We start from the raw sequence: 22,511 nt of genomic DNA, 5'->3' as shown, positions 1-22,511 counted from the left end.
TAAACACTGAAAACGTAAGACAAGATGCTTGGTGGAAAACTATAAACAGATTTGTGGTGCTGATAGATATTAAGACTCTTCATGTGTGGGTTTTTACAAGTTGTTTGTGAGCAGACAATTGCAGCTGCTGAACTTGACATTTTGTAGCTAGCTTGGAGCTAGAGAAGCACAATATAGGGCAGCTCTCTGTATGCACTCTATTGGGCAGCTTTTCTAGAGAGTTCTGCCTCTAACGTCTAGTGTGCTAGTGTTAACATCGAGCTATTTTGAAAAGCTGGTCCCTATTTACGTGCCTGAATGGAAGCTGAGGTCTTGAAAATCTGGGTTCCAAATTTTTTGATGATGCACCTCCAGTAGGTTGTAAGAAGTAACTGCATTTTCAGCTAAAACATCCACTTGATGCATTGTGTAACAGTACTGTCCAATAAATATCATATAGCCAAGAGCTAGGGACTAGTCCTTCATTGAGATATATACAACTTTACTCAGTCCTTGGTTACAACTTCCACGTCACTCAGGCCTGCAGGTCCCCATATACAGGAAATCAACCAGGAAGAGTGAATTGTGCTAGTGTTACCCTCAAGCACAAGTCCATGGGGTGCCCACAGCTGAATAGTACAACACCAAGAAGGGCAGAGCTGGGTAAGGGGAAGGACATAGCCAGGACATTGGAAGATGTGCCGATTCAGTACGTTCACAGGCAAAAAACTCTTGCGAGAGACCCAGTCACAGAGTAAAGGTGCTGTCCCTTGGTAGAACCCCCTCTCCTGAAACTGACTCCTCTTTGGGAGAGCAATTCACACCCCCTGTGCCAGCAGGGGTGAAACATGTGCACAGTGTGGCATAGTATCGTGAGAAATGCCTGTGCTCTATACAACTGCACAAAAACCTCTATGTGCAGCGAAAAGCATTCAGTTGGCAGAAAATCCTAGTGTCACAAGGGTTAAGGACCAAGCACAATACACTCTGATTAAATTAATCCTGATGCTTTTCATTTACTTACAGATTTTATAGCTGCATATCATCATCCTGCCCGTTACCGAACCTGCTACAATATAACCCTATATTAGCTTCAAATGTTTCATGGACTTGTGATGCCCTGAATCTTACATCTCTTCTGTTCTCTCCCATTCCATGTGCTCCTCACTCACCAGAATTTTTTTGTCCCTCCCCTTTCTTGTCCAGCCAGCGTGAGCAACAGATCTCCAGTGCCGTCTGAAACCTCCTTCTCCCTCTACTTCTGGTGCCTAATTGACTCCAGGAGTGTTTTAAAACTCCATTTAAAAACATTTCTTCTTTCTGACCTGTGACCCCTAAACATCTCTAATAAAACAATCAAGTCCTACTTTCTATGTTTCCCTCTGCTCAAATCATTCCCCCTAAAACTTGACCACAGCACTCCTCTTACCTTGCTTTAATGTAGCTGCAGATGGTGCTGGTATGAAACAGACTTTGAATCTACCTGCATGTCAAGCGGCATGTGAGTGCCTTTTTACTAAGCTGAATTACGTTAGTAATTAAAACTGCATCTTCTCTTTTGGCATTGCAGCGATTACAGAAGACAATTTCAGTAACAATAGCATTCTCTTTAGAAAGCTAGAATCCAGCATTGATTGCATTTGAAGTTTTATATCAAAAGTTCTACTTACTTGTGCTTTGGCGGACAGACCCACATTTTTCTTATTTTTTCTAACAATAAGATATCCAAAAATAAAAAGCACAAGTTCCGGCTTCTGACTCTCAGAGCATTGGTCCTAAAATGACAGTGCATTTACATTTCTGGCTTATTACGTGTAAAGCCTCACATTCACAGGAACTGAATTTTTTTTTAAAACAATGTGGTTGTTTGAGCAGCAAATGATAACACCTACCAAACTTGATCTCTGAAGAATGTTGCTAGATAGCTGTTAGTGGATATTGCTTCAAGTTAGCAAAAAAGGCTGTTTGGTTTTAAAAAGATCAAGTTTAATGGTCCTTTGAGATGTGCTAAATAGGAAGGAGAGGTTTCTGTAAGGCAATTTACTGCAAGTTTCAAAAGTAGCAAGAGGGTGATAAAAACAGATCTTTACGTCTGTAAAAACCAAAAACCAGATTTCTCCTTAGTTACAATTCCATACTGCAGAACAAAGGCTTTCCCATAATGATAGTGTATGGCTGAAAAATGACCACCAGCAGCAGAGGCACAAAACTGACAATCTCAATTTTGGCCACCTTGAAACTTCATGGGGATACCATGTCACCACAGGAGTGGCCTATGGGCTAATGCGCCTATCACATGATTCCCAGCTGTGTGTGGAAATCCCTTTTGATCTCAGCAGAAGGAAAAGGAGTGAGGGGACTGTACAGGGAGCTCTCAAAAGCCAGAATAAGGGCACACATAAATGCTGCTGTGATACTGTCCTGCACAAGGGGCTATTTGGGAAATTAAGTCATCATGTGGTACAACTTGTCAGAAGAATTTCCAACAAGACAAACTTTCTACAAAAAAACAGGAAGTGATTTTTCACAGAGAGTTTTCCCCATTTACAAGCCAGGTCTAGTCAGACAGGAATTAGGAACTGGTAAAAGCATAAAACTTAGGAACTGATAAAAGCGTAGAACTAAATGGACAATTTTCAGCACAAGATCTGACTAGTGGGGGTCCCCAATGTCCCATAAGAGAACTATTATTTTCAATAGTGGGAGGGTTCCAGAGAGCTCTGTCCCTCTTCTCCCTCTATACTTTATCCCTACTAACTCTCATCAGCAACCACACATTCAACTACCCTCTCTATGCTGATGACTCACAAATCTCTCTCTCTGCTCCAGACTAGTCTCCTTCTGTCCAAACTAAAATCTCACCCTGTCTCTTTAACATCTCCTTGTGGATATCTAGCCATCAGCTCAACTATGCACGGTCAAAACAAAGCTCCTTCTCTTCCACCCCCACCCCGCCACATACTTCCCGCTATCTCCTTTCTCAATCACCATGGGCAGGATCACCATCCATCCTGTCACTTAGGCATCATCTTTGACTTGGACCACCCTAGGTCTTCACATCCAGGCTAAGTCTAAATCCCATAAATTCCTTCTGCATAATATCTCTAACATGCAGCCTTTCATACCCATCCACACAGCTAAAATTCTCATCCAGGCCCCATCATCTCATGGCTGGGTTACTGCAACAACCTTTTCTCTGACTTTGAGACCCTCAGAACCCCTCAATGCTAGCTGGCAAAGGGTTCACTGTTCTGGAACAGCAACTCCTATCAGGCCTGACAAACTCACTGCACCTAACAAACCACTTTCATGGTATTTATCCACAAACTTTGCCACGTAAAATATCAAATGAAAGCCAGTAACACACTGGTCATCATAGGCATTGCAAAATGTTTGTACGAACGGCATGAAAAGAGTTATGCATACCTACTAAAAATATATGTGAAACTATGTAACCAGGCAGAGTTGACAAACAGGCTTTCTGCCAGACAAAGCATGTCTAATCTGAAAGCATCCCCTGTAGTGTTGAGCCCTTGTCACTGGACACTCACAGAAATAACTAGGCTTGCTGTCCCCAAAGGGCACAGTATACACATTCGCTTGTTTGATTCAACTGGGGAAAACAACACAGCACTGAGATGTATTTATAACACAAATGAAAATAAGTTTATTAACAAACAACAGAGATGCAAAGATTCAAGTGAGTAGCAAGTAAGAACATTGGAAACAGAATGGTTTCATATGAAACAAAAGTATAACACTTCTTAGAGCAGAGGTGGGCAAACTACGGCCTGCGGCCCACATCCATCCCGCAGCTCCCTCCTGCCCGGCTCCTGACCCGGGAGGCTAGCCCCTGGCTCCTCCCCTGCTGTTCCCCCTCCCCTGCAGCCTCAGCTCACTGTGCCGCTGTGGCTGTGGCTGGCTCCGGCTGGGTGGCGCGGCTTTAGCGCCGCCAGCCACTAGTGCTCCATGCAGCGTGGTAAGGGGGCACAGAGCAGGGTGGTTGGATAGAGGGCAAGGGAGTTCAGGAGAGGGGATAGTGGTCGGGGCAGTCAGAGGGCGGAGAACGGGGGGGGTTGAGTAGGGGCAAGGGTACCGGGAGGGCAGTCAGGAAGGAGGGAGGAAGGGTTGGATGGGACAGCGGGGGACAGTCAGGGGCATGGGTTCCGGGGTCATTCCGGGGACAGGGAGAAGGGGTGGTTGGATGGGGCAGGAGTCCCGGGGGGCCGTCAGGAATGAGAGGATGGGTTGGATGGGGCAGCGGGGGGCAGTCAGGGGGAATCCCCATTCCAGGGGCAGTGAGGGCCCAGGGTGGGTGGATGGGGCAAGGGTCCTGGGGGGGACCGTCAGGGAACAGGGGAGTTGGATGGGGCAGGAGTCTCAGGGGGGGAGTCAGGGAGCGAGAAGTGGGGGGGCATATAGGGGGTGAGGGCTGAGCCACGCCTGGCATTTTGGGGAGGCACAGCCTCCCCTAACCAGCCCTCCATACAATTTCCGAAACCCGATGCAGCCCTCAGGCCAAAAAGTTTGCCCGCCCCTGTCTTAGAGTCTAAAAACTTAACTTTAACAGGCTAACATCGTTGTCTAAAATTTACAATGGCTCTCAACCTTTCCAGACTACTGTACCCCTTTCAGGAGTCTGTTTTGTTTTGTGTAGCCGCAAGTTTCACCTCATTTAAAAACTGCTTGTTTACGAAATCAGACATAAAAATACAAAAGTGTCACAGCACACTATTACTGACAAATGGCTTAATTTCTCATTTTGTCTGTATGAAATTTTAGTTTGTAGTGACTTAGCTAGTGCTTTTTAATGCAGCCTGTTTTAAAACTAGGCAAATATTTAGATTAGTTTATGTGCTTCCTGGAAGACCCTTGTGTACCCCAAGTATACACGTACCACTGGCTGAAAACCACTGGTCTAAAATAAGTTCTCACCTAAAGCAACCTTGCAGCATCACCAGCCATCGTGGCTGGGATCCACCATTCCTGGATGCGAATGATAGCTAAAGGGATGGTTCATCACTATTAATTGGGTTTTTGATTTAAAAACCAACATTGTATCCTTTGACATTTTTTCTCCAGAGTGGTGCAACTCTTTCTTCATAGTCCATGTAGCAAGCAGACTATTGTAGCATTATTTGGCACACTGCATAGTGAAATACAGCACACTCTGTTCACAGTTCTAAAACACCATGACCACTACCTAGATTCAGAAAATTAGTGCAATCAAATATTGATTGCTCAACATTTCAAGTATGGACTCAGCCCACATGCCCCTTTTGCAGTGGTGGTGGTGGCTGGCTGCAGCAGCATGGCTGAGAGGAAGATAAATGAGTTAGCAGCAGCAACGAACTTATCATTAGCAGCACACATAATATAAAGCTCTTTTGGGACATTTGGTGGACTTGTATATCTTACCATATAGCGGGGGTAATCAATTACTTTTTGTCAAGTTCCAAATTTCTTGGTCAAGGTATAGTCAAGGTCCAGACCCCAGAGAAAAATAATAAAAAATAACAATAATGATGATACTGAGTAAATAAAAAGATTTCGGGGTCTGTTCAAAAGCATCTGGTGGTCTGAATTTGATCCACGGTCCACCTATTGACTACGCCTGTCTGAGATCTTGAGGAACACACAGAGCTTTGAGCTGCACAGATGGGGGCAATGTTATCTTCAAAATTTCTCTTGTCTGCCAACAGAATACCTACTGCTGCTCAGGAGGGATCTGTGGCCTGTGCTATCTAAGTAAGTGTACCTTACGTAAGCTGCTCTCCTTCCAGTGTTTATTCTGAGTGAGTGTTTAGTACAGCAGGCACACTTGTGTAATGTGTAAACTCACCTTTTGACAGGGACCAGAGAAGTAACTCCCCTATATAAAATGAACATGTACCTGCTGCCACAAAGTGATTGTGTAGGATAGCGTGGCCTGTAGCAAGGACAGGGAGGATGAGGCGTCTTCACTCAAGTCACTGTCCACGGTGCACCCCAAGCTGTACACAAGGCCCTTACTGTATACTGCTACGTCTGTTATGGTGTATGCTGCCCTTTTGTGTTCTTTGCTCATTATTGCAACTGTTAGTTATCAAGTCAGAGGCTACAGAGAGAGGAAGAGTAACTTCGGTCTTCAGCTGACAGCACATTTACTAGTTATAGTGCAAATTACTACACCAGGTTTGTCTGGCTGTCGAACATATCTGTTTTATAACCCTCTAGCACTTGCAACACAGACTTGGGCTGCTGGGCACAGGGCACTCCTGTGAAGGCTTTTGGGGCTCCAACCACAAAATCCAGAGCTCTTAAGGCCTTGTTTACCTGGAGATTATCCTCAGTTGACCTAACCAGTTGCCCCCACTCCTCATCAACAGGCAATGCATCCACAGCTGCTGCTACCCCATCACCTCTTTCTCTTTCCTGCTTCTTCACCATGATAAAGAAAGTACCTGTGTAGAGACTTAAATTCTCTCTCTCCCCCTTGCCTATCAATCCTCAAACCCCCCCCTTTTTTTTACCCATGATCCCATAGCCACTAACAAAACAAAGAGCACATCTCTCCTTTGAGTTAACTTTAGTTGAAACTGATGAAAAAGTTGACTTGAAAACCAAGGGACCACAAACATACACTCAATGTTTCTAGTGATAAATTTTGTGGAAGTCTCACAGCAAGAAGTTGGAAGTGTTCATGCAGCCCCTATTCTTTGTTTCCTCTTTTTTCCCCTTGAAGTGTCATCATGCACTGCTATTGTGCGGTATAAATAGCAAATAATGCTAATAGTACACCTCTCAGCACTGGTATTTCAGCCATGTCTATTAGAGGAGGGGAAAAAGACTTATTTTATTGGACTCTGGAGCCTTAGGTTTACATCTATATTAAACAGAAACAAGTCATGCTATACATCATCTTCTGCAAGGGGTTATAAATTATTAATAGAAAACCCACAAAGCAGTTGTAACTCATGAAAAGTGTATAGCATTCTTACTGCTTTAATCATTTTTGTGAAACAGTTGAGATACATATTAGTGGAGTGGTGCTACCTTTTCTTTGTATGCAACTTTATCATCAGAATAGCTTTCCCCTTTTAAAAAATACACGTTATGAGAAAGTGATAAAGTTTAAAATGATAAAGTTGTGTTTGCTACCTTCCATGGTGTGGAGTAGTGGCATGTGTTATAAAACAGAAAAGCTGGATCTCCACTGAATATGTAGCTGCACCTACAGTGCAAAGTGGACGGATACCAGCTGGTGCCTCTTGTGTAAGGGAAATCGCCATTGGTGTAAGGCTAGCAGAGGTGGCTCCTATCCCAGTCTCCCTACTCCCCCTTTCCTCCCACTTCTGGTATAGCTATTCTTTTGGGTGTGGGGGACAATGTCAGAGCAGAAGTACACTTTGCCTGCCCTCCACTGGCAAGGGTCCCTTAGGGCACAGCCCCCAGCTGCTGTAACATCCTCTGGGTCACAGGGTCAGGTAGATGCAACCTCCCACCTCCACTGCAACCCAGGAGAGCCTGGTTGCAGAGGCGAAGTGAACTCAGAGTCTGTATTTTATGTAGTACTTAAATATGTTATTTAACAGGCAGTGGCTAATATATTGGCGTAATAAAACTAAATTAACATTTTGAGCTTTTAAAACATCCTGCTAATTGGGCAAACCTCATGAAATACAACACTGCATTTTCATTAAATCTTAAGCAATGGATAATTTATACTATGTACATTTGCTAAATGAGAGTTTACTAATGCTAATACATGTCATTAAAAGCTTCAGATGTAGATCACCTATACAGTGTGAAGGATTAATTGAGGGCTGCATGTTATTAGCAAAAACTGATAAAGCAATAGTAAAATGGTAAATTATGAAGTTACCAAAGTATCTGAAACATTTTTGGTGTCACTTAGTTTGTGGTGTTTCTAGTCATATTCATTAGTAGCTGGTAACTTTCTAATCTTCACATTAATCTTGTAAATAACTAGAGGGTGGTCAACATAATGCTCACATTAACAAAGAAAGAAGGGTAATCCTGGGAATTACAGATCCGTGAGTCTCGTCTCAGTTCCAGGAACAGCAGCCCAGAGTGCAATAAATCATCCAGATGGATATAATCTGATGGGGCAATTCAAAATAGCTTTGATAAACTTTGTGTGTTTCTAACCCATATATAATTTTGTGACTTGAAGCTAATGGACTGGTCTGATATTGCAATTCTTATGTTGTTAAAACAGTACAGATACATAGTCTCAAGGGAATTGTTAACTTGAAATATGTTCTTTGGTTAGCATAATCAGTGTAATATAAATCAGGACTCATTCATCATAATAAAACCCTTCTTCCTGTCAAGAAAATGTATTCTGTGTTCATCTGTGAAAGGACTTACAAGAGAGTGATCTGTGACTATTTTGCCCATTCTCATGGAGTTTAGTCCATTATCTTCCTGGGAAAGGAAGGGCTCATGTTTTGGATGTTGAGGTGCACAGACAGAAGGCTCAAATGGTCAGACAGGCTAAATTATAGCTTTAAATTAAACACAAAACCCAGCAATTCTCCCATTAAAAGAAGTTTACAGTTATAAACCCACATACTGCCATGCGTCCTTGGTGGAGTTTCAGCGGACAGAGGGAGTTGTGGTCATGCATCCAGGGCATCTGATGAGGTATATTACCTGGGGCTTCCAGAAAGAGATCTTAGGTTACCCCGCGATTCCATGTTAGATGAATTCCATGTAGGTGAATTAGTGTTGATGGGAGGGGATCAAAATAAATGGAATCCATTAGCTTCCGAGGAAACCAATGTGGAACTTAGAAGAGGAGGAAGAAGGGGAAACCAAAGATCCTGGCTGGAGATGACAAATCAGCTACTTTGGGGAAAGAGAACCCTAGGAAAAACCTGTCACTGCTGTGACTTGTAATAAGGTTAATGACTAGAAAAAGGCTACATCCTAATACTGCTACAGAAGACCCTGGTAATGGGCCAGTTAACATACTGAATTCTAGACTACAGAAACTAGAGAAATATGGCTCCTATTTATCATAATTTTTAAAAAAATAATCTCAGATTGTAAAACTGCAAACCAGAAACTCCTGTCTATAGGCAGTGAAACATCCACCTCAAGAATTACAGCTGTTCAATACATGTTCCTAATATATATGGAAGAAAGGGAATGATGAGTGCAAAGAATCATAAACAGGTGCTAAACCTTTTATTTTTCATTCATAAGAGACCAAAGATAAATGTAAAATGTAAACAAAATGCCAACAACTCCTACCCACAAACACAGTGGGAATGATGCATTTTATTTTATTCATTTGAACATCATAAAATAGTATTGCCAAGAAGTCAATTATTTTCTCTCAAGTTAAGCACTGTTTATAATATTTCAATTAGTTTGTTTACTATCTGGAGATGGGCCCTTTTGACTGGTATCTGGAATTGAAGTAGAACTTATTGCTTTGCAATTTCAGTAGATGATAAATAAACTTTGTAGACTTCAGAGAGGATGCTGGCTGATCTTATATTCCTGTCTATCTTTCTTTTGTAAAAGAATGTTATTCCAGTTCCCTCTTTGGTAGCTTTTTATGATGCACATTGTGAGCAGCATTGCTAGTTCTGCTACTGGGCTACTTCTGTCACATATGATGTCAATCTAGCTCAGGGGTTCTCGCAACAGATTTTTTGGTGGCCTTAGAGTATGGCCACCAACTCTTGGTGGTGGCCGCACTGACACTTTTTCCTAAAATTATTTATTTTTCCTAAAGTTAATAAAGTAATATGCACATATATACATCCAAATCATTATAATTTATTTATGCAAGGTTCTGGGTTTTTTTTGGCAGACTCAAAAAAAATCATGCACAGTTATCTTTATTCTTTACTGGACCTAACAGAATAGAAACACAAATAAGTTGCTTTTCACGTTCTTGTCTTTTTTATTATTTATTGTTTCTTTTGCTTTTTTTGTAAAAGTTGTCTGTATAACAATTCTGAAGTAAATTTAAAAATGTTTTGACATAATAGAAGTCAAAATAATAATGAAAAACGTATCTGGTGGCTTGGGTCTGGGGAAGGAAGGGGAAGGGAGGCATGGCTGCAGCTGGCCCGGGGCTCCTCTAGGCAGGTGGGGGAGTTTGGGGCTTCGGCCGGACTGGAGCTCCTCTGGACAAGAGGGGTGGGGCACTCCGGGCTTAGGCCAGTCTGGGGCTCCTCCAGCCTTTTTATTGTTTATCATACTTCACTTGGTACATGAAGAAATGTGTTTTCTTCTCTATCTCTTGTCTTGAAGTCATGAAGATTATTATGCATGGTTTTTTATCTAGAGAAACATAATTACTCTTCCCATGGAAAAAGTCAACTAAATGTTTTGAACAGAAGCATGAATTTGTCTTGCTCTATCTGCCTCTCTCTCTTTCCTTTGGTAAATCTAAAATTTCTGTTGATTTCCAGTTATGGGAAATGCATATGCAATACCCAACAGTGTTTACTTCAGATACGGTTGGATTTCTCTCTCTACAAACTGTCTGAGTGTACATTTTGAAAAACTTGAGAACTACACTTAAGAAAAAGTATCTCATAGCTGGCTAATTATATCCCGTGATAGGTTTCCAGCACCATGTTGCAGGAATTTTGAATAATCTTATTGTAAACCTATTTTCCATGTCCTGTATGTATATTTCACTCCAACCTTGAAGACTGCTTAATATTATTGTGTAGGTTTTATTTCTACAGTCAAAATAGCAGGTATGTTAAGGTATTACACAAATTCTGGGGGTTCACAGAAGAACTACTAAACTAATGAAAGTGACAGAATGTCTTAGCTAGGAGGATAAGAACAACAGCTTAAGCCTATGCAGTATGAAGCAGATGCAGCTATCTGCATGCATGTACGAATATTTAAAGAGAGATCACTAATTTGGGTACAGTTTGGTCAGATAACAGTGTATGACTCGACAGTTTCAGATTGGCATGTGGGAAATACAGAAACATCAGTTACACATAAAACTTTAATTTTGGCATCAGTCTGAAGTCACTGACTATGTAGATCTAATAGTTCCAGATTGCTATAAGAGATATAGAAACATAATTTAAAGGTAAAATTTCTAATATTTGAACTAAGTACCAACAGGACAAATATATGGACATTCTTGGAAATTAAAAATAAAAAAGAAGCTAAGTTTAGTTTTAAAGACACTTAAGAGCTTATTACCAAGAGATAATCTTTGTAACTTGAATGTTAGTAGCAGAATCTACCTTATAAGAATTTGGGTAATTATTTGGATATCAGTGATGTCTCGAAGTAAAGGAGTGGTTAGTAGCTATTTTAACCCTTGTGAGTCTTGCTCAGTTGGGCCTGGTCTACACTATGAGTTTGTCAGATTTAGCAGCGTTAAATTCGAATTAACTCTGCATCCGTCCACACAACGAAGCCATTTTTTCAACATAAAGGGCTCTTAAAACCAATTTCTGTACTCCTCCCCAACGAGGGGATTAGCACTGAAATCAACATCACCGTTTCAAATTAGGGTTATTGTGGACACAATTCGAAGGTATTGGCCTCCAGGAGCTATCCCACAGTGAATCACTGTGACTGCTCTGGACAGCACTCTGAACTTGAATGCACTGACCAGGTGTACAGGAAAAGCCCCGGGAACTTTTGAATCTCATTTCCTGTTTGGCCAGGCGAGCTCATCAGCATAGGTAATCATGCAGTCCCAGAATTGAAAAAGAGCTCCAGAGTGGACCGAACGGGAGGTACTGGATCTGATCACTATATGGGGAGAGGAATCCGTGCTATCAGAACTACGTTCCAAAAGATGAAATGCCAAAACATTTCAAAAAATCTCAGAGGCTATGAGGGACAGAGGCTGCATCAGGGACGCAACACAGTGCCGCATGAAACTTGAGCTCAGACAAGCATACCAGAAAAGCAAAGAAACAAATGGACGCTCCGGGACAGAGCCCCAGACATGCCGCTTCTACGCTGAGCTGCATGCAATTCTAGGGGGGACCGCCACCACTACCCCACCTCTGTCCGTGGACTCTGATGATGGGGTACTCTCCGCCATGCCTGAGGATTTTGCAGATGGGAAAGATGAGGAGGAGGATGACGAGCTTGGGGAGAGCATACAGGACACCGTTCTCCCCGACAGCCAGGATCTTTTTATCACCCTGACTGAAATACTCTCCCAACCCAACAAAGCCGGAGAAGGGACCTCTGGTGAGTGTACCTTTTTAAATATAATACATGTTACAAAAGCAAGCATTTTTTAATGATTAAGTAGCCCTGAGGACTTGGGATGCATTCATGGCAGGTACTGCTCTTGGAAAAGTCTGTTAACATGTCTGGGGATGGAGCAGAAATCCTCTAGTGACATCTCCATGAAGCTCTTCCGGAGGTACTCAAAGCCTTTGCAGAAGATTTCTGGGGAGAGCAGCCTTATTCTGTCCTCCATGGTAGGACACTTTATCACGCCATGCTAGTAGCAAGTAATCTGGTATCATTGCATGACAAAGCCTGGCAGCGTATGGTCCCGGTGTTTGCTGGCATTCAAGCAACATCCATTCTTTCTCTCTCTGTGTTATCCTCAGGAGAGTGATATTGTTCATGATAACCTGGTTGAAATAGGGGAATTTAATTAAGTGGACATTCAGAGGTGCCCATTCCTACTGGGCTGTTTGCCTGTGGCTGAAAAGGTAACCTCCCCGCAGTTAGCCACGCGGTGCAGGGGGGCATTGGCACTGAGCTGTTCGCATTTGGCTAGCAAGGATCTTCCCTGATACCAGCCAGGTGGTGGGGGGAGGGGAAAAGCGATCATCCCAGAGAATTGTATGGGGGGAGGGTGTTAGTTTGGTTTCTGCTGCTGCACGTTAAGAGGAAAACCGCAGCACTAAATGGCCAACTCAACGGGTTTTGCTTGGTATGGGAAAGGAGGGGGCTGCTGTTATGAAGGTTGCGGAAGCCGAAAGACTATGGCTTACCATGGCTGCCTGCTAACCGAATTCTGTTGCCCAGCACTGCATGTATGATCTCTAACACCAAAGCCGCAAGCATTCAATATAAGATGCAAAATGCGACCTTGTACCAAAATCACATATGCTATGTAATGTGAATAGTATTGTTCACCGTGAAAGAGTATAGCCATTGTTCTGTAAAATGTATCTTTTTAAATACTTCACTCCCTCTTATTCCTCCAGCAGCTGCAAATGTTTCAAGCCTCCCTCCTCCGTCCCAAAGGCTATCTCAGATAAGGCGGCGGAAAAAAACACACGCATGATGACATGTTCTCTGAGCTCATACAGTCATCCGGTACTGACAGAGGTGTGTGGAGGGACACAATAGCAGAGTACAGGACAGTGGCTGACAAACATGAGGAGAGGTGGCGACAGGAAGATCAGAGGAGGCATGAGGCAATGCTGGGGCTACTGCGGGATCAAACTGACATGCTCCAGCGTCTGGTGGAGGTTCATGAACAGCAGCAGGATCACAGACTGCCACTGCAGCCCCTGCTTAACCGCCCTCCCTCCTCCCCTAGTTCCATAGCCTCCTCACCCAGACACCCAAAAACGTGGGGGGGGAGGCTCCAGGCACCCAACCACTCCACCCCAGTGGCCAGCCCAAGCAACATAAGGCTGTCATTCAACAAGTTTTAAAGTGGCCTTTTCCTTCCCTGCTACCCTCCTCCCACACCCCACCCGGGCTACCTTGTGAGTTATCTCCCTATTTTTATAATCAGTTAATAAAGAATACGTGTTTTTTAAATGATAGTGACTTTATTTCCTTTGCAAGCAAGCTGTGATTGAAGGGGGGAGGGTGGGTGGCTTACAGGGAATTTAGAGGCAACCAAGGGGGCGGGTTTTCATCAAGGAGAAACAAACAGAAGTGTCACACAGTACCCTCGCCAGTCATGAAACTGGTTTTCAAAGCTTCTCTGATGCGCAGCGCTTCCTGCTGTGCTCTTCTAAGCGCCCTGGTGTCCGGCTGTGCGTATTCAGCGGCCATGCGATTTGGATTAACCTCCCACCCCACCATAAACGTCTCCCCCTTACTCTCACAGAGATTGTGGAGCACACTGCAAGCAGCAATAACAATGGGAATATTGGTTTCGCTGAGGTCTGAGCGAGTCAGTAAACTGCGCCAGCGACTCTTTAAACGTCCAAATGCACACTCTACCACCACTCTGCACTTGCTCAGCCTATAGTTGAACAGCTCCTGACTACTGTCCAGGGTGCGTGTGTATGGCTTCATGAGCCAGGGCATTTCAGGGGTAGGCTGGGTCCCCAAGGATAATTATAGGCATTTCAACATCCCCAACAGTTATTTCTGATCTGGGAAGTAAATCCCTTCCTGCAGCTGTTTAAACAGACCAGAGTTCCTGAAGACGCGAGTGAGAAGGCAACGGAAGCATGGCCTTTCCTGGCCATCCCACGTTGATGTTGGTGATACGTCCCTTGTGATCCACCAGTGCTTGCAGCACCATTGAAAAGTACCCCTTGCGGTTTATGTACTGGCTGCCCTGGTGGGCCAGTCCCAAGATAGGGATATGTGTTCCGTCTATAGCCCCACTACAGTTAGGGAATCTCATTGCAGCAAAGCCATCTAGTATGACCTGCACATTTCCCAGAGTCACTACCTTTGATAGCAGCAGCTCAATGACTGCGTTGGCTACTTGCATCACAGCAACCCCCACAGTAGATTTGCCCACTCCAAATTGATTACCGACTGACCGGTAGCTGTCTGGCGTTGCAAGCTTCCACAGGGCTATTGCCACTCACTTGTGAACTGTGAGGGCTGCGCTCATCTTGGTATTCTTGCGCTTCAGGGCAGGAGAAAGCAAGTCACAAAGTTCCATGAAAGTGCCCTTACACATGCAAAAGTTTCACAGCCACTGGGCATCATCCCAGACCTGCAACACTATGCGGTCCCACCACTCTGTGCTTTTTCCTGGGCCCAGAATTGGTGTTCCACGGGATGAACCTGCCCCATTAACACCATTATCTCCAAATTGCAGGGGAACGTGGTTTTAGAGAAAAGTGTGTTCATGTTATCACCATGCTTCTGTTGCTTTCTCACCTGGTTTTTCAGGTGCTGGTTCTGCATAAATTGCAAGATAATGCGCAAGGTGTTTACAATGGTCATAACTGCTGTAGTGAGCTGAATGGGCTCCATACTTGCTGTGCTATGGCGTCTGCTCCTGCTCGGGCAATCCAGGGAAAAGATCGCGAAACGACTGTTTTGCTGTTGCTCTGACGGAGGGAAGGGCGATCAACAACATGACTTACAGGGTTGGCTTACAGGGAATTAACAAAGGGGGTGGCTTTGCGAGAAACAGAATGGCCCCCTCAAGGATAGAACTCAAAACCTCAAGGATAGAACCAAAACTGGGTTTAGCAGGCCATTGATTTCACGGAGGGAGGGAGGGAGGAAGGGAAGAGAAAATGAATACAAAACAAATCTGGTCTATTTCTTCTTTTGATCCACTTCATCTATCTTTATACATCTTGCTGGCAGCAGACTGTGCAGTACGACCGCTAGCCATCATCATCTCCTGGGTGCTCGGCAGAAGACGGTGCAGTATGACTGCTGGCCATCGTCGTCTCCTGGCTGCTCATTAAAAGACGGTGCAGTAGGACTGCCAGTAGGACTGAATCGCCATGAGACCAAACTTAAAAGGGTAATGACCTGGCTGAGTCACTCCCATGTTTGCCCAGGCGCCCCTGACCTCATCGAGGTCGGTTAAAAGAGCACCCTGGACTACATCGACGACGGCTACCAGTCATGCTGCACTGTCTGCTGCCAAAAGGCAATAAGCTGCTGCTGCTGTGTAGCAATACAGTACTGTGTCTGCCAGCACTCAGGAGACATACGGTGACAGCTGAGCGGGCTCCATGCTTGCTGTGGTATGGCATCTGCATGGGTAACTCAGGAAAAAAGACGCAAAACGATTGTCTGCTGTTGCTTTCATGGAAGGAGGGAGGGAAGTGGGGCCTGACGATATGTACCCAGAACCACCCACAACAATGTTTTAGCCCCATCAGGCATTGGGATTTCTACAGAGAATTCAAATGGGCGGCAGAGACTGCGGGAACTGTGGGATAGCTACATACAGTGCAACGCTCCGGAAGTCGATGGTTGCCTCAGTACTGTGGACACACTCTGCCGACTACATGCACTTAGAGCATTTGTGTGGGGACACACACAAAACACTTTCTACAAAACCGACTTCTATAAATTAGACCTAATTTCGTAGTGTAGACAAAGCCTTAGAGAAATGACTGCCAGCTTGGGATCCAGATAGGAATGTCTCCCCGTGGAATGTGGACAAGGGGGCCTTAGGAAAAATAGGTTGCCTTCTTTTGGAGAATGGAGCCTTCTCAAGGAATAAGCGTGTGGGCCTCATATTTGAGACAGCAGGGATGTTGGCACGAGTGGAACATGGCCACTTTTGTCTTGAGCAAACTGTGTATTAACAGGTTTCAGAGTAGCAGCCATGTTAGTCTGTATTCGCAAAAAGAAAAGGAGTACTTGTGCCACCTTAGAGACTAACAAATTTATTAGAGCATAAGCTTTCGTGAGCTACAGCTCACTTCATTGGATGCATCCGATGAAGTGAGCTGTAGCTCACGAAAGCTTATGCTCTAATAAATTTGTTAGTCTCTAAGGTGCCACAAGTACTCCTTTTCTTTTTGTGTATTAACAGAAGCACAGGAAGTCAAGTATTGCAATGGCTTTGTGTGTTCTTGTCACTTATCTCCTCAACAGAACTGTAATATGGCCTCCTCTTGATCAAGGAAAAGGTAACTAGTGACTAGCTATGATACCACATCCTGATTTATAAATGAAGTGAAAGTATTTCTGCTCTCTGGCCTTGTACAAGTCTGTTGTTAGTTTGACCTGAGAACACACTGGTTTTTTTTCAATTTTAGCTCTCCTGTTTCCTTCTAATTTCCCTTTTAAGTGAGGCTTCTTTTTTCTATGTAGGCCTAATAATTCCTGTTGCATGTGGCACTGTACACAGCTTAACATGTCTATAGCGTCTTTCTAATGTTCTCTTGTATCATGAATATAGTCTTGGCTCTCTTCTACTCCAATAGCTTCCTGCCTTAACCTTCAGCTTCAGTTAGTATGTGCTTACCAGCATAATTTCCTTTTTGTAGAGCAAAGCTTCTATTTCTTTTTGTCAGGGAAAAATGACCTTCTACAAAACCAACAGTAAATTATGTTTTTTGTTGTGAAGTGTGGTTTAAAGATTCTCTGTAGATAATGAGTTGGTTTGATCCTCTATTTCATCTAGAAAAATACTGATACATTTCTCTTTTTGGTGTGTAGGTGGAGTGCAGTGCCAGGGACCTATAACCTTTATTAGTTTGTATGTGTGTCATGACTGCCTATGGTAGCTAGCTGGAGCAATATAGATAGCTATCCATGCCTTCATGGTTTTTACAATGACCTTCTTCTGTTCCTATGTTCTCTAGCAGCTGGACATCTCTCAAGATGTGAATATTTTTCTGTCTTGTTTTTCCCCTGTAACTTAATGTATACATCAGTAAAGAATGAAAGCTGGTATTGCAAAATTGTTTAGAGTAGTGCGGTCATAAAGAGTTATATGTATAGCTCAGATATTCCATCAATCATACAATTGTTTCTTCAGTTATCTAAATAGAGTATATAGCAAATATCTCTGAAGGAAACCATCATAATAAATGTTTAAATAGTAGTTTGTTCAGCTAACCATAGTTATTTGAGAAAACTCTTTTTTTTTTTTAACCACTTGGTTCCCTCAGAACATGGTTGCTATTTGGCAACAGGGGCAAATCAGTCTATGCAAGATATTTCTTAATCGTTTTTTTATTTAGTCTCTGCATCTATACAGAGCAATAAACAGCATGTATTTATAGAGACTGTATCTTGCTAGACAAGTGTGGTTTGTTGTGTTTGGTTTTTTGTTAGTGATAGAATATTAAAAATGAGATACAGTTCTGTAAAAGAACAACACAGGGAACACAGTACAAATGTTGTTGTTGTGAAGCATTTGATAGAGGATGTCAGGCAATGTTTGCTGAAAACTTAATTCCGGTTGATTTGCATTATGAAAACATGCCATGTGGATAGAAAACTGGATGAATGTCTGTAAAGTAAAGGTAACAATAAACCACGTGTCAAAGGAAGGGGTATATAGGGGAGTTCTAGTGGTGGTCTACAGATGTTTGTTAGGTCTGGCCTTGTTTAATATTTTAGTTAATAATCAAGAAGAAGACCTGAACAGCACTTCAGTGAAATTTCAGATATGATACTGAAATGAGAGAAGCTGTAAATAATTGTGAAGAGAGAGAAACAATATAAAAGGATCTAAAGAGATTAGAGGTAAAATAATGACCCTATTAAGACAATGGCAAAACTCCTGTTGACATCAGTAGGGCAAGGATTTCACCCTAGAAACCTAAGCAGAGAAAAGGAGGTTACCCACCTTGTGCAGTAACTGATGTTTGAGATGAGCATCCCTGTATGTGCGCCACTCCAGGTTAAGGTGCAACCCTGTGCCTTTGCTCAGAGAGTTTTACAGCAGTGCCCGGGTGGGCCTCGCACGCCGCTGGTGTCTCAATAGCACATGTGCGGCTCACACCCCTCAGTTCCTTCTCTACAATGGAACCTGCTCCAAATTCCAAAGTAGAGGGGAGGAAGGTGGGTAGTGGAGCACCCACAGGGACACTCATCTCGAAGAATGTCAGTTACTGAACATGGTGAGTAACCTCCTCTTCTTTGTCAAGAGATTTACCTGTAGGTGCTCCACTCCAGGTGACTTAAAAGCAGTATCTCTTACTCTGGTAGGGACTTCAGATCTGTTAAGAAAGCCATTGACACCACAGCTCGCCCCACTCGACTATCCATTAATGATCCTTGTGTAAGAGTGTAATGTTTGGCAAACGTGTGCTCCGAAGCCCAGGTGGCAGCCTTGTAGATGTCTGTGAGTGGCATGTTATGTAGAAATGCAACAGAAGTTGACATGGATACAGTAGAGTGTGCTTTGATTGAAGCTGGAGGTTGTATTTGCTTTAATTGGTAGCATAAGCGGATGAAGTCTGATATCCATTTAGATATTCTTTGGGTGGATATCGATTTGCCCTTAGATCGTTCCCCTATTGAAATAAAAAGTTTAGGGGAAGCCCTAAATCAGCAGTTCTCAACTGGGGATCCGCAGCCCTCTGGGGGTCTGCGAGCCATTTCAGGGGGACTGCAGAGCCCGGCGGCTGAAACCCGATGCCCTGAGCCCCAGAGCTGAAGCTGGGAGCGGCCTAGGGCTGAAACTGCCAGGTCCCCCCCACACCAGCCGGGAGCGGCATGGGGCTGAAGCTGGTGCCCTCCCTACCGTCCCGCTGAAGGTGGGAGCTGTGCTGGGAGCACCCCCCCCAACCCCGCCTGTACACAGCCACTAGCTACCCCCTGCCCGCACCCTGAGCTGCCGCCCTGCCCGCACACAGCCCCTAACTACCCGCTCCCTACTCCGTGAGCAGTTTTCCAACTTTTTGAACTGAGCCCCCCCGTTTGAGTAATATTTTTTGGTTGTGTCCCCCACACAGCCTGGGTGGCCTCCTGAGTGAGTCAGGGGGTGGAGTTGGCACTCCCTCCCTGTACCCTGCTGTGCCCTTGCCCCCGCAAAATAGAAGTAAAACTATACCTATGCCCAAGGGTCCGTCCCCCCCGGCCCAGAACCCTGTGTTCCCCCCACACACACCCCACCAGGCCCTAGTGTTTTTATAGCATTTGAGGGGGGCCTCAGAAAGAAAAAAGTTGAGAATCCCTGCCCTAAACAGCTTAGTCCTATGCAAATAAAAGGATAACGCCCTGTGAACTTTAAGGGTGTGTACTGTCGCTTCAAATGTATTCACATGTAGTTTAGGAAAGAATGTTGGTAGATGAACAGGTTTTGTTGAGGTGGAAGGACGAATGCACCTTAGGGAGAAATTTAGGATGCATTCGAAGTGTGAGTTTATCTTTAAAAAAGGTAGTGTATGGAGGTTCAGCCATGAGCGCTCCAAATTCTGCCATGCTTCTGGCAGATGTAATTGCCACTAAAAACACAATTTTCATGGATAGGTGCAGGAGACAGCAGGTCACAAACAGTTCAAAAAGTTTGTGCATCAAGGCTGTGAGGACCAAGTGTAGGTCCCATGGTTGAGTAGGTGGTCTAATGTCTGGGTACAGCGTTTGGATGCCCTTGAGGAATCTTTGTGACAGGGTGGGCAAAGATAGTAGTGTTACTGATCTTTTGGTGAAATGCTGTGATTGCTGTTAGATGTACGTTTATTGAGCTAAAAGAAAGCCCGGATAGTATAAGTGGAAGAGGGGTGGAAGTAGGAGAGGTGTGTCTGGCAGAACATCACGTGGTGAACCTAGTGATAGGTAATACGTGTAGAACATATCCTGCTGTGTAACAGTACTGTTGAGACCTGTTTGGAACAGACTAGTTCTTCATTAGGGAACCATTGAGGAACCATGCTTTGAGGTGGAGCATCGCTATGTTGGAATGGTGTAACTGGCCCTTGCGTTGGGATGATAGGTCTGGAAGGGGGGATGCCCATGCCTCTCTGGGCCACATAGGAGCTATTAGGATGATCCTGGCCCTGTCTGTCCATATCATCTGTACTATCCTGTGTAGAAGTGTATCGATGGGAATCCATATAACAGATTGTTGTCCATGTGATCATGAATGCATCTCCCATGGAGTGTTTTCCCAGACCCGCTCTGGAGCAGAATCTGGGGCATTTTGTGTTGGTCACAGTTGCGAAAAGATCTAGTTGTGTATAACCCTAACTGTGGAAGATGCCTTGTAAGATGGTATTGTTTAGCTCCCACTTGTGATTGAGGGGGAAAGATCAACTGAGCTTGTCCGCCGTGGTGTGACCCGGACAGATATGAGGCCGAGATGTGGATATTGTGTTGGAGGCATCAATTCCAAAGTTTCATAGCCTCAGTGCATAGTGAATGGGATCAAGCTCTCCCTTGTCTCTTTATGTAAAACATACATGCGATGTCGTTGGTCATGACCCTGATCTTGTGGGTCTTGATGAGTGGGAGAACGTGGAAATCTAGAAGATTTATATGAAGCATGGTTCCTGTAGGGGACCATAGGCCCTGAGTCATATGATGTCCCATGTGTGCCCTCCAGCCAATGAGGGATATTTCTGTCATGATTATAAGCAAGGGAGGATCCTGCAGGAATGGGACTCCGGAGCACAGGTTGTGTGGTAGAGTCCATCATATTAACGAGTCCTTGACCTTGGGAGGCATAGTTAGTAGTCAGTTTAGTCTGTGCACATTTGATTTGTAGAGAGTGGCCAACCAGCCTCATAGGCATCGCATGTACAGGCATGCATTGTTTGCTACGGAAGCGCATGCGGCCATGTGGCCTAAAAGTTGCAGGCACTCATGTGCGGTGACCTTTGGGATGTTCCGCATCCTGGCAACAAGAGTCTTTATGGTATGGCATCTGTCCTTTGGGAATGATACAAGCCCCATTGTCAAATCGAGGAGGATGCCTAGGAACTCTAGTTGCTGGGTAGGATATAGTGTAGATTTGTTTATGTTTATTTGTAGGCTAAGACTCTATTTATTAATGACATTCCTGAAGATAAACGACAACAGTTCAAAGCCGTGGTCTCTGATGGGCAGATGATATCTCACACAGCTCTTCTGGCCATCCTTGATGTTGCTGACATCTATAGTCATCTGAGCGGTTCAAATGGCTTCTGAATGGGTAGGAGTCTTCAGGAGACAATCGTCCAGGTAAGGAAAAATTATTATTCCCTTTTTTCTGAGATGTGTGATTACTACCATGAGAATTTTTGAGAAAACGTGGGGTGCTGTTAAAAGGCCAAAGGGCAAAACCTTGCACTGGTAATGATCTGTGCCCAAAGCAAATTTGAGAAAATGTCTGTGGGCAGGGTGTTTAGTGACATGAAAATAAGCATCCTGGAGGTAAAAGGCTGAAAACAATCTCCCTGCTCCAGCGCCAGAATTATTGTTGTTAGGGTGACCATCCTCAATTTCTGTTTCTTGACTAACTTGTTTAGTTGTCGGAGATTGAGAATGGATTTTCACCCCCCACTTTTCTTTTGTTTTAAAAAATTGTGCGAGTAAAACCCCTTCCCTCTGTGTTGAGTGGGTACTGTCTCCACTGCTCCTAGTTGTAGAAGATGTTGTACCTCTTGATGGAGCAAGTTGTTATGAGAGGGGTCCCTGAAGAAGGCCAGGAGAGGGGGATATGGACAGGAACGGGATGGCATAGCCCGATCAGATGACTTCTAGGGCCCATCTGTCCATAGTGATAGCTACCCAGTTGGTAAGGAATGGGAGCAGACAGTGTCCAAAAGGGTGGATGGTTGAAGTGAGCGCTGTAGTGAGTGGGAGGTCTTCTATACACTCGACCAAGGCTTCAAAATCTGCTTGTTACATGGAGGAGGTTGAGACGCTGCTGGGTGGCGATGCTGTTGAGGTCTATTTCTCTGGGGCTGGTGCTGCTGCTGGTCATATGGTCTTTGATGATG

General features: G+C 44.1%; 1 protein-coding gene across 3 annotated transcripts in view; it reads right to left on the bottom strand.

Annotated features, from left to right (window-relative positions):
• The window catches only part of FGD3 (FYVE, RhoGEF and PH domain containing 3), a 176,764-nt gene that overhangs the window by 90,221 nt on the left and 64,032 nt on the right, over positions 1 to 22,511 (bottom strand). Inside the window, exon 1 of one of the 3 annotated variants that reach the window (XM_043518271.1) lies at positions 1,650 to 1,798. The exons of the other annotated variants lie outside the window; for them this stretch is intronic. The gene's annotated coding sequence lies outside the window, so the exon portion shown is untranslated. Of the gene's footprint in view, positions 1 to 1,649; positions 1,799 to 22,511 lie in introns of those variants that run through there. 3 annotated transcript variants of the gene reach the window in all.

Source organism: Dermochelys coriacea, chromosome 7, assembly GCF_009764565.3.
Source record: "Dermochelys coriacea isolate rDerCor1 chromosome 7, rDerCor1.pri.v4, whole genome shotgun sequence".
NCBI lineage: Eukaryota > Metazoa > Chordata > Testudines > Dermochelyidae > Dermochelys > Dermochelys coriacea.
The sequence above is the reverse complement of the archived record's forward strand: the minus strand, read 5'-3'. Positions and strand labels throughout refer to the sequence as shown.